The sequence below is a fragment of the Peromyscus maniculatus genome, chromosome 22 (genome assembly GCF_049852395.1).
Source record: "Peromyscus maniculatus bairdii isolate BWxNUB_F1_BW_parent chromosome 22, HU_Pman_BW_mat_3.1, whole genome shotgun sequence".
In the NCBI taxonomy this organism is placed as follows: domain Eukaryota; kingdom Metazoa; phylum Chordata; class Mammalia; order Rodentia; family Cricetidae; genus Peromyscus; species Peromyscus maniculatus.
In genome coordinates, this window is record NC_134873.1 from 37,315,968 (window position 1) to 37,332,357 (window position 16,390).

Below are 16,390 nucleotides of genomic sequence, written 5' to 3' on the forward strand. Positions count from 1 at the left end.
TGTTTCAAAACAATGGTGTGAGATACATTTTAACTCCTAACTTCAGAGGAGTCTTTTTCTCAGCTGAAACAAATAACAGGGAACATTGGACAGTGAATTTTTTAAGAGACAGTTGCCTTTTTATATGAATCACAACATGGAACAAAAGCAGCTGTGCGGGGCCGATAGTAACAAGGTTGGTAGGAGGTGAGGATGGTTCCCGTGGAACACCTCATCAGACCACACCATCCAATCAACTTCACCCTTGCCTGGGCTCTCACAGTCTGCCATCCCACAGACTTGGCAGTTGGACCGTTTCAAGGAAGCATGTGGTATCCTACTACGGTCAAAGGAAGCTTACGTAGTCAAGAATCGCAGTGGACATACTAAGTAGAGAGTGAACCCAGGAGTCAAAGTTCAGAGGTGAATTTTCAGACTGTAGAGATGCCTCCACGACTCATCTCTGTAGAGGTGGTCATCAGAAACCAACATGGAGTGGGAGGGAGACGAGGTCTGAAGGCTGAGCTCTGCAGACTCTGCAACCAGGCCACAGGGGAGGCCGCTGAAAGCCAGAGAAAGAGCTACCCCTGCAGGTGGAAGAAGAACAGGGAAGCGGCAACCAGAAATCAAGAGAAGATCTTGTCTCAAGTGCAGGAAGCGGTCTTCAGAGTCCAGAGGAGCTGACAGATAAAGTAGGACAGCAGAGGATCACCTCTCATTTAGAAATCATCCCACAGCAAAGCATATGTCCTATGATATATTGGGTAGATGCCATCCTTCATTACTTATGATGTTCAGTGGGAATGGGGAATAGTCTAGATTTTCCTAAGAGATTAGCAAGCATACCACAGATTAGCTACAAAATTATAAACAGCTTTGTGCATGCCTGCATGCGTGCGTGCATACGTGCATGCATGTGTGTATATGTATGTGTGCATGAAAATAGAAAGAGGGCCATGAGGAAAGAAGTGGACTAAGGAGAACGAATGAGGAAATAAGAGTTATGGAAAATATGTCATGAAAAAGAAGACAAAACTACTCTGAAGCGATGGGACTAGCAGAAGGTTGAGAAGGAGAGTAGAGGACAGTAGGAAATGAGTAAGAAAAAGTATAATAATGATGTGTGTGTGTGTGTGTGTGTGTGTGTGTGTGTGTGAGAGAGAGAGAGAGAGAGAGAGAGAGAGAGAGAGAGAGAGAGAGAGAGAGAGAGAGAGAGAGAGATCTACTTCCTTTTGTCTGGCTTTCTCGAAGTCTGGCTCTGTTTGTTTGCTTTCTGTTTTCATTTATTCTTTGAGAATTTCATACAATATATTTGATCATATTCCCAAACTCCTCTCGGATCCTCCCTCACCCCTAACCACCCAACTTCATGTTCTTTCTCTCTCTTAAAACACACACACACACACACACACACACACACACACACACACACACACACACACACACACCCCTCTCAAACCGTTGAGTTCCTAAGCATGGGGCCTGCCCTGGAGTATGGTTGATGTACTCAGTGACACTCTGTTGAGTAAAACTGAGTTTCCCTCTCCCAGCAACTATCAATTGTGAATCTCTTCTTGGCTAGGGGTGAGATTTTTGTGCCCACTTCTACTTTGTCCTGCTGAGATTCTGTCTGTCTTAAACTTGTACAGATCTTGAGTATGCTGTCATAGTCTCTGTGAATTTATATGTGCATCTGCCCTGGTTTTTCTGGAAAACATAGTTTCCTTGAAGTCATCAATCACCTCTGGTTCTTACAGTTTCTATCCCCTCTTCCACATGGATCCCGGAGCTTTGAGGGGACCCTGGATCATGATATAGACGTCCTTTTTAGGACTGAGCACTCAGGTCTCCCACTTTCTACACACTGTTTATTTGCAGGTCTCTGTGTTAGTTATCATCTGCTGTAAGAAGGAGCTTATCGAATGGGTTTTGAGCAATGCTCTGATCTATGGCTATGACAATAGATCATTAAGAGTAGTTTCACTGCTACATTCACTTAGCAGAGTAGTAGTAGTAGGTTTTCCCCTAGAGCTCATGACCTATCTAGTCTGAGATTTGTGGCCTCATGAACAGTGTCAGGTCGTTCTTTGATCTCAGGGACAAGCCTTAAATCCAATTTTGAAAAGTGGTTGGTTATTCTCCTTACTTTCATGCCACTATTACAGGAGCAGGCATATCTGTCCTCAGGCCTTTCTTGTAGCTCACAGGGTTTGCAGTTGAGCAAGACTGATGATCACTTCCACCCTCCAGGAGCATGCATAGCCCCTCCCAGCATTATCAATACTAGTCAGTGGGGGCGGAGCCTTCAGTTGAGCGCCAGCTCTATTTCTCCATGATCTATAATGTAAGAATGTTCTGTATTCAGCCAGAGTCTTGTCACCAGGTTATGGGTAACCAGTAGCATTGGCAACAGCCTGTAATGTTTGCACCCTTTGGCCAAGGACTCAAAAAAATGTAACCCATTTCTTTAACTTGGCACTTTATCTGGTATGCTATGATGTCTAGTTGGGGCATTGTCCCCCATCAATGTGGTGACTCTGTTTAAACTCCTTTTATATATGTTGACATTGTAGGAGTCTTCTACAGCAGGAGGTTTCCACAGGGCCTTTAGTGTTAGCAGTCACTCCAATGCTGGCCCCCTATCCTGCCATCCCCTCTCCCATGTAACCTTCCTTCTCTAATTTTCACTTTCCCCGTTTATAACACAAATCCATTCATTTATATGTGAACCAAACAAATGAATAATAAAAATTGGGTGGAAGGACCAGAGTTGTTGATTGGTGGTAGAGTGTTTCCCTTGCATGTGTGAGGACCTAGGTTCAATCCTCAGTACTTCCAAAATAAAGTAAGTTGAAAATAGCAGCAACAGCAAATCCATAAAAATGTTTTGTGTTCCTAGAGACTGAGGAGAGGTATCCTGGCCTCCACTTTAACTGTGTCCTGCATTGTAACCTCCAGTTCAGCGGTTCCTAACCTTCCCAACTCTGCCACCCTTTAACACAGTTCCTCATGTCGTGGTGACCTACAACCATAACATTATTTTCATTTCTACTTCATAACTATAATTTTGCAATTGTTATAAATTGCAATGTAAATATCTGACATGCCTGATATCTGATATCTAACCCCAGTGAAAGGGTCATTCGATCCCCAAAAGGTTTGCTACCCACAGTTGGGAACCACTGCTCTAGGGTATCAGCTCATGGCTGTCCCTGAAGTAAAGAACATGGGTACTGTTGTTGACCCCATCCTTGCTCTGCTGTTGCTTAGCATTCATGCTGTGGGTCATGAACTTGAGCTTTGGAGCCGACACAGCCCCTTCACCTCTCACTCTGATCCTGGGTGAACATCTGGACCCTGGTGCCTCACTGTGTTCCAATGTATAAAACGCTGATGAGAAAATCCCATTTCCTAGGATGTAGTCAAAGTGGGAAGACACTTCCATGTAACATGGAGCAGAGAGAGCTCAGCAGAGCACTGGCAACCAGAAGCCCCCTCCCCCCTTCAATGCCGGGCCTGTCTGGTTGCTACACTGGGATATTTTTTCCTCCTTGGGTTTCTTGTGGCATTCTTTTATAAAAGTTTCACATTTCTAGTCAATTTACACCAATCAAACATCCATACCAAACTTTGATTCATCTCAATGAAATAAAATTAAAGAAGCATTGCTTGCTGATCAAGAGCAGGGCCTTGTAGGGAGTGGTGGCTTCCATGCTGGAGAGATGGGCATGCTCTGTGAGGAAGGGATTATTATTTTAACAACCATACTTGAGTGATAAAAAGGAAAGCTAGAGCCGGGTGGTGGTGCACTCCTCTAATCCCAGGCCTTGGGAGGCAGAGGCAGGTGGATCTCTATGAGTGTGACGACAGCCAAGGCTACACAAAAAACACGACAAAACAAAAGAGGAAAGCTAGAGTGATGAGGCCATTTGCACGACTATGAGACTAATCTTGACCAGCAGTGAAGTAGAGCAAGACAAGAACAGCTGTGGAGCAGGAGCTGCGGAAAGAGACCTAGAAACCAACCATACTCTGATCTGCAGCTGGGGCTACTGTGGACCTTACCTTAGAAGCCCGTGAAAGGCAGCGCTACAGGTTTTCATCAATAAATAACTTAGGTTCTGGTCATCTAACTACAATACGAATTTACTAATGTAAGGCAAGAAAAGACAATTCAGAGTTAGAATGGCTAACCTCAGGCCGGGCTGGGACACAGCCCCCCCCCCCCCCGCCCCCGCCCTCCCCCCCCCCCCCCCCTGGCCTCTATGCTCCTGAGGACTAGAGGACTTCTACAGGACATTCTGCAGTATTGTGCAAGGAACTCTGTAGTTGGACAAAAAAAAAAAAATACCCTGCACAATTATAGGAAGTTCTGCAGTTATACACAGGAAATGCTTTTAATATTGTACAAGTTCTAAAGTTGTGCAGGGCACCTTGTACTATTGTAGAGGAAGTTCTGCAGCTACATAGGAAGTTCTGCATCTATCTACATGGGAAGTTCAGTCATCAAACAGGAAGTTCTGCAGCTACACAGGAAGTTCTGCAGTTACATAAGGAGTTCTTCTACTACAGGGTAAGTTCTACAACTACACAGGAAGTTCTAAAACTACACAGGAAGCTCTGAAACTACATAGGAAGTTCTACAACTATATAGAAAGTAGTGTAGTATGTGAAGAAAGTCCCAAAGCTATCCAGGAAGTTCTAAGTTGTTGTATAGGAAGTTCTGCAGCTACTTCTGCAGTGTTGTGCAGTATTGTACAGGAAATTCTAAATTCTAAAGCATTTAGGAAGTCCTGTAACAGTGTATGAACACTTTACAATGCTGTACAGAAACTTCCAACACTACCTAGGTAGCTCTACATTGTTGTACAGGAAGTTCTATTATAGCAGGAATCTTAAAAGTTCTTATTAAAAGCCTCTGTATCTAGTAGCTGTCTGTTCTCTGACCCCAGATAAATTTATTAGGGTACACAATATTTTGGGGAACACAATACCACCACATTTCCTCTCTTTTTGTCTAAAATTAAAAAAGCTTATAACTAATACAAGAAAAACTATCTCCAATAAGTATATGCAATATACAGTCAAGATTACATTAACAATGTCTAGTCCATTAACATTTGACAGATTCAGACAAAAAAACTCCATTATATATATTAACAATGTCCAGTCCAGTAACATCTGATAAACTCAGACCAAAAAATTTTCATTGCTTATCTTATTTAAAACAACTAGTTCTTTTTTAAAAGTAGATTCCATAATCTCCCTTTTTATCTTATCATATCCATATTCTCTCTTTTTTCTTTTCATAATAGATTCAGTAGTCTACCTTTTGTCATTTTTATATCTTCCCCTTTTTCTTCAGGGTAGATTCAGTGATCTACCTATTTATCCTATTATTTCTTTATCTTTTTTCTCAAAGTAGATTCGATGATCTATCTCATATCTATATTCTCTTTTTCTTTTTGCTTTCTAGGGGTGAAGATATCTTTAGGGAATCTTGAAAAGAAAATTTTTTGGGTTAATTGTCAAGTCCTGTATCATTTGTCCAGTCTCTGCATAAAAGGAAAGTTCAGGACTTGTTTCGAGTCTTTATTCAAGTAGTCTGTCAGACTGGATCATCTCAACTAGCCATCTCAAAATTGTCCTAAGCAGTTTGTAGTCCAAAGCAGATCTTTTCGTGGTATTAATCAGCTTAATGGCTTTACCATAGTCCTTTTGAAGATTTCAAAGTTGCTGTTAGGTGTGGTCATGGTTCCATGCAGACTTTGTGTGTGTGTGTGTGTGTGTGTGTGTGTGTGTGTGTGTGTGTGTGTATGCGTGTGTGTGTGTGCCTCCTCTGTGGTTTGGAGCAATCACAGTCTGATAAATGTCTCTCGGAACCATGAACATTCTTCCCTAGAACAGAAAATCTTCACAACAATTTCTCCCCACCATTTGTCTTGCCAAGCTTTTCCAAACTGACCTTTGCCAATGCTTTCTTGTAACACAATGGTCCTGGCAATTCTTCTCTGAACCAGCAGCAGTAAACCCTTCGTCCCAGGTAGCAGCATCACCGCAGTCACCAACATGATGAGAAGGAGCTGGCAACGTGGAGCAGTAGCCACTGCTTCCATAGTCCCACCACTGTTTGTGGCTCAGTCCAGGCCAAAGCTTCTCCCAAGTCTCCTAGGCCAGCCTCAAACTCAGGATCCTGCTTCCTCTGTCTCCTTCAGCAAATCCTACCGGCGTGCGCCACCACAACTGGCTGAGTGTAGCTTGGGCCTGAGCTGGGGCTCACAAGGCCACAGGCAAACAGCTTTTTCATGAATTTGTAACATGAACGTTGGGCGCCAGGTGTAGAAGGAATCTTAAAAGTTCTTACTAATAAAATCAAACCCGGAGCCAGGTTATTGGGGTGAATACCGGAAGGTCAGAGAGACAGAATAAGCCACAGCTATCTCACCTCACCAATTCCTCAGCTGGTCCTGTTTCCTCAGACTGGAAGCCTCTGAGTCCTCATCCAGAATGAATCCCAGCTGAACTGTGTTGCTCCAAAGCCTGAAAGCTTAACCAGCCAAATGCTTCTAGTTCCTGGTCCTCACGCCTTATATACCTTTCTGCTTTCTACCATCACTCCCTAGGATTAAAGGCTGGCTTTCTGGGATTAAAGACGTGAGTCACCATGCTTGGCTGTTTCCAATGTGGCCTTGAACTCACAGAGATCCAGAGGGATTTCTATCTCTGGAATGCTAGAATTAAAGGTGTGAGTGCCACCATTTTCTAGCCTCTGTATCTAGTGGCTGTCTGTTCTCTGACCCCAGATAAATTTATTAGGGTACATAATATTTTGGGGAACACAATACCACCACATTCTATAGTTATCTAGGAAGTCCCCTATTGTTGTACAGGAAGTTCTCCAGCATTGTACAGGAAGTTCTACAGATGCCTAGGAAGTTCTGCAGTGTTGTGCAGGAAGTCATGTAGCATTGTACAATATTTATTGTATGGGAAGTTCTACAGAATTTAGAAAGTCTTGTAACAGTGTATGAACATTTTACAGTGCTGTACAGAAACTCCAAAGCTACCTAGGTAGCTCTACATTGTTGTACAGGAAGTTCTATAGTTATCTAGGAAGTTTCCCAGTGTTGTACAGGAAGTTCTAGAGTTATCTAGAAAGTTCTACATTTATCTAGGAAGTTCTTTGTTTTTGCACAGGAAATTCTGTAGTACTGTACTTAAATTTTGTCAGCATATAGGAAGTCGTATACAGAGTATTCTATGGCGGTGTACAAGACATATAGAGCATTTTGCTACATCTAACCCTAAATCCAACCCTGACCTAGACCTAACCCTAACCCATCATGAAAGAGACAGGCTCACACCAGCTAACCCACATAGGAAATATATAGGGACACCTGCCAGGGATCTCTGCATCCTCAGGCCACACAGTGCCTAGCCTTGGGCATAGCACATGAAACAGCTTTGCCAAGGTCTAAAACTGAGGTGATCAAACTGCAGAGGCTTGAAGAAAGAAAAAACTACCTGGACTTCATGGGCCAAATCCAAGATCTGTGTGTTTTAAATGTGTTGTTTGGGCATAGCAATGACCACAACTATGAGAACCCAGGGTAGATAGTCAGACCATAACTAGGTGAGCACTGTCTATAACACCAGTGATCTGTGACCATTGGGCTGATTAAGAATGAGGGGGAAGGTCAGAATTGAGGATGGAAAAGGCAAACATTTGAATTAATGCTGCAATAGTACACCTAATCAACAATGATCCAGCCAGCTGTGTGACTTATATACTATACATACATATATTTTGTAACACAGCGACTATGGGGTTAAAAATCTAAGTCTGCTACTGTAAGCAAATTATATGTACTTGTTCATATAACACCTAGGATTGTAAAATCGTATAGATTTAATTATTCTTCATGCTCCTTAGTCACAAGATCCACACTGGAGATCATAAACCAGGCATCCCACATGCTCCTAAATGACCAGCTGGTCTGTTATAAAGTAAGTCCCTGGGGCATGATCATCAGTGCAGGACTCCAGGACTTTGACATGGGGGGGGGGTCTAAGAAAGATTATTTGTATCAAAATCAGCAAATCTGTTGTATTTCTAGAATAAAATACAGACACAGGTATAAACACTTCTCCCTTTTCAATGTCATCCAGGCATCTCGTACAGTGTCCCGAGGGCGAGGAAGAACAAAAATAAAGTAAAATGTAAAGGAAAGCTTGTCCAGGGACTGCGCTTTCTTCCACAGGCTTTGCTGTTGGTCTGTTCCGGTTAATTACGAGGACTCCGCAGTGGCTGCACGAGCTCTTCTGCAACATTTTATACTTTGTAACAAAAGAGGACACGGCTGTGGAAATCACCAGTGCCACCCAAAGGTCTGCTCATTACTACACAGTAAGAATGCCTCAGAGCTGTCAGCCTTAAAGCTGAACTGTGTTTTTCTTTTTCAAAAAGACACATGCCCCAAAATTGCTGTTAATCGATGACAGCCATGGAGTCCAGAAACAGGAGATATTTTTAGAAAAATACATTTATTCCTACTTCAAAGTACAGTTAAGTAGTAGTAATTAATGAGAAAGACTCATCTTAAAAGGAACATTTAGAAAGGGGGTTCTGTTTTGGGACCTTTAAAAATGTTTTTGATGAGTGATAATGTAAACTATTTAAAATGCTCACATTTATACATTTTAAAAATTTGCTAACAAAAATTAATATGAAAATTTAAAATTGTCAAAAGTTAAGTCGGAGCCTATAGCTTTGATTTCATTTGTTACATACATATAGGTGAATGGTGAGGGTGATTGATTGATTGATAGATACATATATATATATATGTATGTTTATGTGTGTATAGGTATATGTGTATGTATATATGCATATATATTCTACATATATATTTAACACACATACACAATCTCATTATATGAGTAATTTACCATGGCATTTCAGAAGGGTAGAAGCTGACTAGCTAAATTTCAGTCAAACTGAGGACAGCTTATAGACAGACATGAAGAGTAGGCTCCTTGACTTAGTTGCAGTAAGCAGGGTGGAGGCTTACTCCCATTTTAGAAGAATGTGTCTTTGTGTGGTGTCTCTCCAACTGTGACAGGTCTCAAAATCAAGTGTCAATATAAATTGTTCTGAGAGATTGAAATTGCTCTTTCATAGAATTTCAGACACAGCTTTTGAAAATAATGTCATATTTGAAGATAGTTCTCTCATTTTGGAAACTTTCTTCCTATACTTCGGAAGAGAAATGATCTGATGTATTCATAAACTTGGTGGGGGATAAAACTGAGGCTCAGTGACTTTGTTTCTATTGGAGGGATGCTGGAGTCATAGCCGCTGTGACAGCACAGCATCTCCTTGTGTGGAGTGAGGAAGAGACAGCGAGGAGGCCCAGTGCATGCTTTCCTTACCACAGAAACATAAAATGAGCATGTTCCATTGGGGGTATGCGTGCATGTGCACGTGTGTATGCACATGTGCATGTGTGTGTCTGTGTGTGTGCATGTATGTCTGTGTCTATGTGCATGTGTGTGTGTCTGTGTGTGTGTCTGTATGTGTATGTGTGTCTGTCTATGTGCATGTGTGTCTGTGTCTGTGTGCATGTGCGTGTGTGTGTGTGTACATGTGTGTGTGTGTGTGTGTGTGTGTGTGTGTGTTTGTGTGTGTGTGTGTGTTTTGCTAGAACTTGAACTCAGGACCTCCCACATACTAGGAAAGTGTACTAACACTTAGCTGTATCTCCAGCTTCAGGAGCATAGATCAGGCTTGGGCTCATACTCAAGCACATGGCAGAGCTTGGGTTCAAAATATATGAAGTCAACAAATTAATTGATTAGCTGATCACATGCTTTAAATAGATTTTAAGACATAACATTGTGTAGCATCTGACACTGCAGAATTAACAGAGGAGTCTGGCCTGCATCTATGGTATAGCTTCATGGATTCCATGCCTAAAACTAACAAAATAAAAACTAAAAAAAGCAAACAAAAACCCCAAAAGATTGGCCTAGGTATACTTAAGCAGTCAACTTAATACAATATTTCAAAAATGTTTTTCTTCTCATAAAGGACAGGGAAGAATCAAAACTCCTTCTAATCCCTGGCTTGAGTTGTGGTGAGCGCAGACCTCATTTTATATGAGTTTATAAATATAATTTAGGCGCATAATAACATACAATCTACAGTAAATGTGCTTTGCAAGTGGCTCTGCATGTTCAATACACTGAGAGCCACCCACCACTCCTCAGGGGAATGCAAGGTTCGCTTGCTGCAAGCCTCTGGTCACTGCATTTCATAAACTATCTGCAGCATCCCTGGTGCTGTGTGGTTTTCTTCCTAACAACACCCTGCCCAACACATGTTGTTGATTCTTTGACACTGAACCCGCTACCACCAGCTCTTCCTTTGAGTCACTGAAGGAGATGTACCTAATATCCCTGATTTCACTGTGACCCACAACACAGCAAACAGCTCTTCATTTTAAATCCAAACAACAAAAATGATAGCTATGGATCTATGCCTTAAGTGGACTGTAAGACAGACAGTTGTCTGCAATACAAGGACTAGGTGACAAATCTGAACTATAGAAATGTACACCCTACAGGTGGTCGTGTTGGTAGTCTTAGGGAGGGTGGACTGGAGAAAGGCCATATGAGTTACCTAGTGTTTGCGCTGAAGAGAAAATAAACTAAGATGTTTTCTTTCTTTTTTTTTTCTCAGTGTTGCTGTGTGAATTTGATTAAAGGGATATTAATGTGCACTATTCTAGACATGGTACTAGATACAAGGATACAAAGATCCACAGACATAGTCTCACCCTTGAGTGAACTATAAGTGAGGTCGGGGTGTGGGTTTATTCAGACCTAGGCCCCTACAGGGATATGCATTCAGTGTGTACAAAGCAACCTGAATGCCATGCAGTGAGTTTCTACTGGGCTGGATTTTGAAGGATGACTAAGACTATTAGGTAAACAGAAAGAACAAATTTGGAAACCTGTGTTGTCCTCGAAAAGGGCGCTTAGCTGGGAGCTAAGAATTATTTTTCACATAGTAAAAGGAGAACCAAAGCCTTAACAAGAAAATCAGCTGTCCTATGGTGACTTTTTCTGTGTTTCTTTATAGGAATTTTATTTTATCTATTAGTTTCCAATGAAAATACTGAGTTTTGCTGTTGTAGTAATGTCTAGGTACCGCTAAATATAAAACTTGAAAGGACAGCTTAGGGACATTTTGTCATTAGTAATAAATTTTAATGTAAGGACTTTAGCCTAACGTGCCATTTAAAAGAGACTTGAAAAGCCTAACTACAAGGCTGGGGATTCGTTCAATGGTCAGAGCTCTTGCCTAACATAGGTTATGGTTCAATTCCCACCACCACAAAAAATAAAAAATACGTCAGTTGCGAATCATAAAACAGAAGTGATAGGTCTTAGACAGTTGTGAAATGACAGCTGCAGTAACAGATAGAAAAAAATGGATCTTTCCAGGAGGGCAGCTTCACCTGGCTTCCTGGGAACTGTGGGGTGGGCAGGCTCCCTAATAACCCGTGAGTGCCTTCACAATGGCATTGTGCAGCTGCTAAAGCCAACCCAACACCCCTCTGCTTCTGAGTCAGAAGTTTTCAAAACTTCAGTCCATTTTGTCCCTTTCCTAGCTGGTGTGATAATGGTCAGGCACCATGCAAACCACTTCACTTTAGGCCACTGCTTCTAGGTCACTCAACTGTGGCCCCATGTTGGTATGCTAGGTGATCTTTTCCTACATCATCCAAGTCAAGAATCTCAAGTTTGCCAAATGAAAGAACTGTCTAGGTATGTATGTATGTACCAAGGGATGCCTTACTTTCCAAAACATTTTGGGATCCAGGAAACTCCCTCATCAGAAGTGTCATTATATAGTAGGAAGATCCAGCCTGGGAAGGCTCACTCCCTCTATGATTCAATGATGTGGTTTTGTGAATGGAGTGTGGTCCTTGTTGGAGTTCCTGACAGGGAATCATGCCAGCTACACGATAGAGGAATTTGTGGGTATGATAAAGTGATGGGAATGATGTCTTAGATTGCAGGAGAGAGGCCCAATGAAAGCTCAGGAGTCGTCATATGACAGAGGCAGAAGGACATTCTCAAAGAAGGAGATTTGTAGTCATGGAAACAAATTGAGTTGATGTGCCAAGCGGGCCAGGAGCCAAGGATGCTAGTGGCCCCCACAGTGTGGAAAGGCAAGGGTAGAGACTGTCTTCTGAGCCTTTATAGGAAGGCAGCCTTGCCAACACTTCAATTCTTTGGACTTTCGCCCTCCAGAGTTGTCAGATAATAAGTGCATGTTGGTTTCAACCACTAAACTAGTTTGTTACAGGAACTCATGTCTTAGGAAGTCATGGATATCCAGGATCAGTCTGTACCATATATTTAAATTGGTGATAAAGCTAGCTCATGACACCTCCACAGGGATCAAATGCCACAGGTGCAGAAACACCCTGTGAACAGTTAAGTTCAACACAGAGGTCCGAGCCTTGTCTAAATGAAGACATATACCCAGGAAGGGGCAGTACTATGCTATGGTTTCCTGGTTTGACCCTCCCTCTCTCAACTCCCCAAGCTGTATGTTTGAGTTGTGAGTAAAGATTAGGACCACACTGTTTGTCCTTGTTTCGTTTTCTGAAGACACCCCCCCCCAAGTGGGCCTCAGCATGTTTCCCCCTCTCTAGAAGGAGCCAGAACCTTGTCTGCATATTCCCTCCTTCTGTACTCAAGGAAGTAAGTGAGTTGCAGGTGACTGGCTCTGCCAGCTAGTTCCTGGAAGAACAGACAATGAGGTGCTTCAGAGAGAGAAGGGTCAGTGAGTCAGAGAGCACAGTGCCTGTTGTAAGTGTAAACAAGGCCAAGGAATGAGCAGGATCCTATTCCGCCCACTTACAGTCGTTAACAGCCCAACCAAAGGCTTCTGTTGCTCAACACAGTAAAGCAGTGCACATCTCTCCCTGGATCCTAGGAGTTGTAGGACAGGGAGAGACAGCACTGCCCTGAGCAGCCTCTCTGAGACTCTGTCACCGGCTCCACCACCTTCCTCTGCCTAGGTGAATGGATGGTGATGAAGGCTCACGGATCAGTGTTATTCCTGAGCTAGCCGGATGGTTTGCATTTGGTAGCCTAGTTGCAGTCAGTAGTTTGCCATTGCTGCCAGGGAGATTTCAGAGCTTAGCTTCACAAGCTAGAAAGGGCAAGAGGAAGTCCCTGCCCCAATCCTGTGATGGACATAGTCTTTTTCAACACTCTTATCTTTAGAAATTGACATTTGCAAATATTTCCTATCAAAAAAAAATGTGTTTGCTTTTCTAAGGGTAGATAAGCATGTTATGATAAAGCAGACCCATGCTGCCTTGTGATCAGGGACAGCGCTGTCAAGATCTCACTGCCCTACTCCCCTCCACGCCTTAACCTTTCTAAGCCTCCTATTTCCTCGGCAAACCAATTAAATCGGCTATGATTCTGGGAAGACCAAACCTACCTTTTTCATCAAGCTGATCTTTCACTCCTGGGATCTACAGCATTTTATCTTGTGTATTTGTGAGACCTTTTCCAACTCTGTCTCTCATTGCAGATATTTCCACCCATGCATAACTCTGACTTATGACTTCATTCACCACTTAGCTGGTAGGTGTTCTCATTTAAGCATTGAATAAATAGTTGGCTTCAGTGTTCTCATCCATAAAAGGGCAGTTCAGCCTAGATCAGTGATTCTCAAAAATATCCATTATAACTGCCAGATCAACTTCGGTGACCTATCACCTGTGTCTCACAACTCACAAACTCTAAGGTCAGACCCAGGCAGCAGTATTTCGAATAATTCTATACATGATGTTTGGTTAGCTTACATTGTGTTTATTTTTTCACCTTTTACTTACTACCCACTCCTTTGTTCTCTCAAATTTTAAGTGTGAGCAGTATGTATGTGTATGCAAGTGCATTTATGTATGTGGGTGCACATGTTGAGTCTAGAAGACAACCTCCATTGCCATTCCTTAGATACCAACCCTCTTGTTTTAATGAGACAGAGTGTCTCATTGGCCTGGAACTCACCAAGTAGACTGGGCTGGGCATGCTGGGCATGCCTGTCTCTGTGTTTCTAGTGCTGGAACTATAAGCATGAGTCCCCATGGGTTCTAGGAATCAAACTCAAATCATCAGACTTACAAGGCAAGCATCTCCTCAGCCCTCAGCTATGGATCTTGAATGACAGCACTCACTCAGTTGCTAATCTTTGTTGTTGTCTGTCTCCTCTCTCCTGTGACTTTTATTCTTAGTTAGTTCGTTAGATTGTATGTTTCAATTTGGCTACACAAATATGGACAGATATAACGATATAAGACACACAAAGGAGTATAAGGTAGCTATGAAGCAAATGCACACAAGGGCCCCAGAGAACAGTAGGAGCAGAGCAGTCTTTGGAAAGCTCCAGGCTAAGAACTTTCCAAATGGGATAAAAAGATAACTACGCACAAGCTCAGTATTACAGAATTCCAGTTGAGACAGCCACAAAGAAGATAACTAGTGGAAACCAAGTTCCAAGATGAAAGCTTTTACAAACATCAGAATCACTGTGGTTAAATTCTCAGCAAAACTGCGGAATTTGGAAGACAATGCTGTTTTATATTAGAGATGTTTACAGAGAGGCTTGCTAATGAGTTCTTCCAAAATGGAAGCCAAGGAAGGGCATCTTCAGATACAAGAGTAACGAAGAACTAGCACCGACAGGTCTGAACTAAGGGTGATCATCAAAGATTTTACAATAAGAAGGGAAAGTATGGTTGTAACTCAGGGAAGCATGAAGGAATAGAGTACCTCTCAAACAGAACAGGAAGGTGACCATCTTACATATCATATGAACTTCTCATGAGGTTTACTGTATGTGAGGGAGATAACCAGGTGTAATAAATGAGCATCTGTGCTCTTGGATGCATCCCATCCCTCAGAGTCACACAGAGAAGAGAGTGGCTGTAGGCAAAGCCTTGGAAAACTCCTGTTTCTGGGAAGCAGCTGAGGTACTTTTAATGTCAAGTGTTAATCAGTCTAAAATGTGGGATATTAATGTAGCATGACAGATAAACAGGGAATTTGGTTTCCACTAGTTATCTTCTTTGTGGCTGTCTCAATTGGAATTCTGTAATACTGAGCTTGTGGATAGATATCTTGTATCCCGTTTGGAAAGTTCTTAGCCTGGAGCTTTCCAAAGACTGCTCTGCTCCTACTGTTCTCTGGGGTCCTTGTGTGTGTTTGCTTCATAGCTACCTTATACTCCTTTGTGTGTCTTATATCGTTATATCTGTACATATTTTGAGTTACACCTATTTATTCATGTGGGTCTGTGGTGTGGTGTGAATATGGTGCACATTTGCCACAGGCACATGTGGAGGTTATAGGACAACTAACTATAGGAGTCAGCTCTCTTCTTCTTCCACGTGGGTCCAGGGATTGAACCCAACTCCTCAGACATAGTGATATATTTATTCTCTTACCTGCTGAGCCATCTCAGTGGTCCTATGTATAGAAATCACTGATTTTTTTTTTTTACTTACCAATTTCCAATTCACTAATTTTTCCTTTGGTTCATAAGGCTATTGCTATTAATCCTATCAACCATGTTCCAAATTTCTGTGGTTTTTCAGTTGTAATATTGTATTTACTTACTTACTTATTTACTCATTTATTTAATATAGGATATGACTATGTAGCCCAGGCTGACCTTCAATGTGTTGTCCTTCTGCCTCTATTTTATAAGTACTAGGATTGCATTCATGTGCCACCATATCTGTCCTCCATTTTATTTGTCTCCTAAAATTTATTATTTTGTTATATCCATTAAGTGTTTTCATGGTAACTTGATTCCTTTCAGATATCCCCATGGGTCTGTTCTATTGGCTGTCATTTGAGGGGTGTTGCTCAAATCTATCTGGCTATATGCCGGTCTTGTTTTACTTTGAATGGTGAACACCATAAAGGGTGTATTTTCACCTTACTCTGAGGTTGGTGCTGTGTGACCTTATCCAGGCATATGTTTGCTTTTACACTTCTCTTGAATGACAGGGTTAAGGATGGAGCACCTCACTCCAAACACCTCCATTCTTCTTGTAATCAAAGCTGTGGTTCAGTTACCATGGGAACCACACTGTTTCCTGTTACCTTTCCTACCAAAGAACAACACTTATTGAAAATCTCTCACATTTCCCTGCAGTTCCTTCCCAGTGGGCCCTGAGCTCTAGTTGGAGGCCCCCAGTCAGGTACCTTTGCGCAACTCTCTGTTTTGACTTTCAAATCACACCAATAACTCTGTAACAACTTTCTCAAGCAAGAAGCTACTGCTAAGAACAGAGCCGTCACCCCAAGCTGCTCT

At 42.1% G+C, this 16,390-nt stretch overlaps 1 protein-coding gene across 18 annotated transcripts in view; it reads left to right on the top strand.

The window, feature by feature from the left end:
• Nucleotides 1-16,390, top strand: part of Myt1l (myelin transcription factor 1 like) — a 409,971-nt gene that overhangs the window by 83,043 nt on the left and 310,538 nt on the right. Inside the window, exon 3 of one of the 18 annotated variants that reach the window (XM_076559630.1) lies at nt 8,241-8,367. The exons of the other annotated variants lie outside the window; for them this stretch is intronic. The gene's annotated coding sequence lies outside the window, so the exon portion shown is untranslated. The remainder of the gene's footprint in view (nt 1-8,240; nt 8,368-16,390) is intronic. 18 annotated transcript variants of the gene reach the window in all.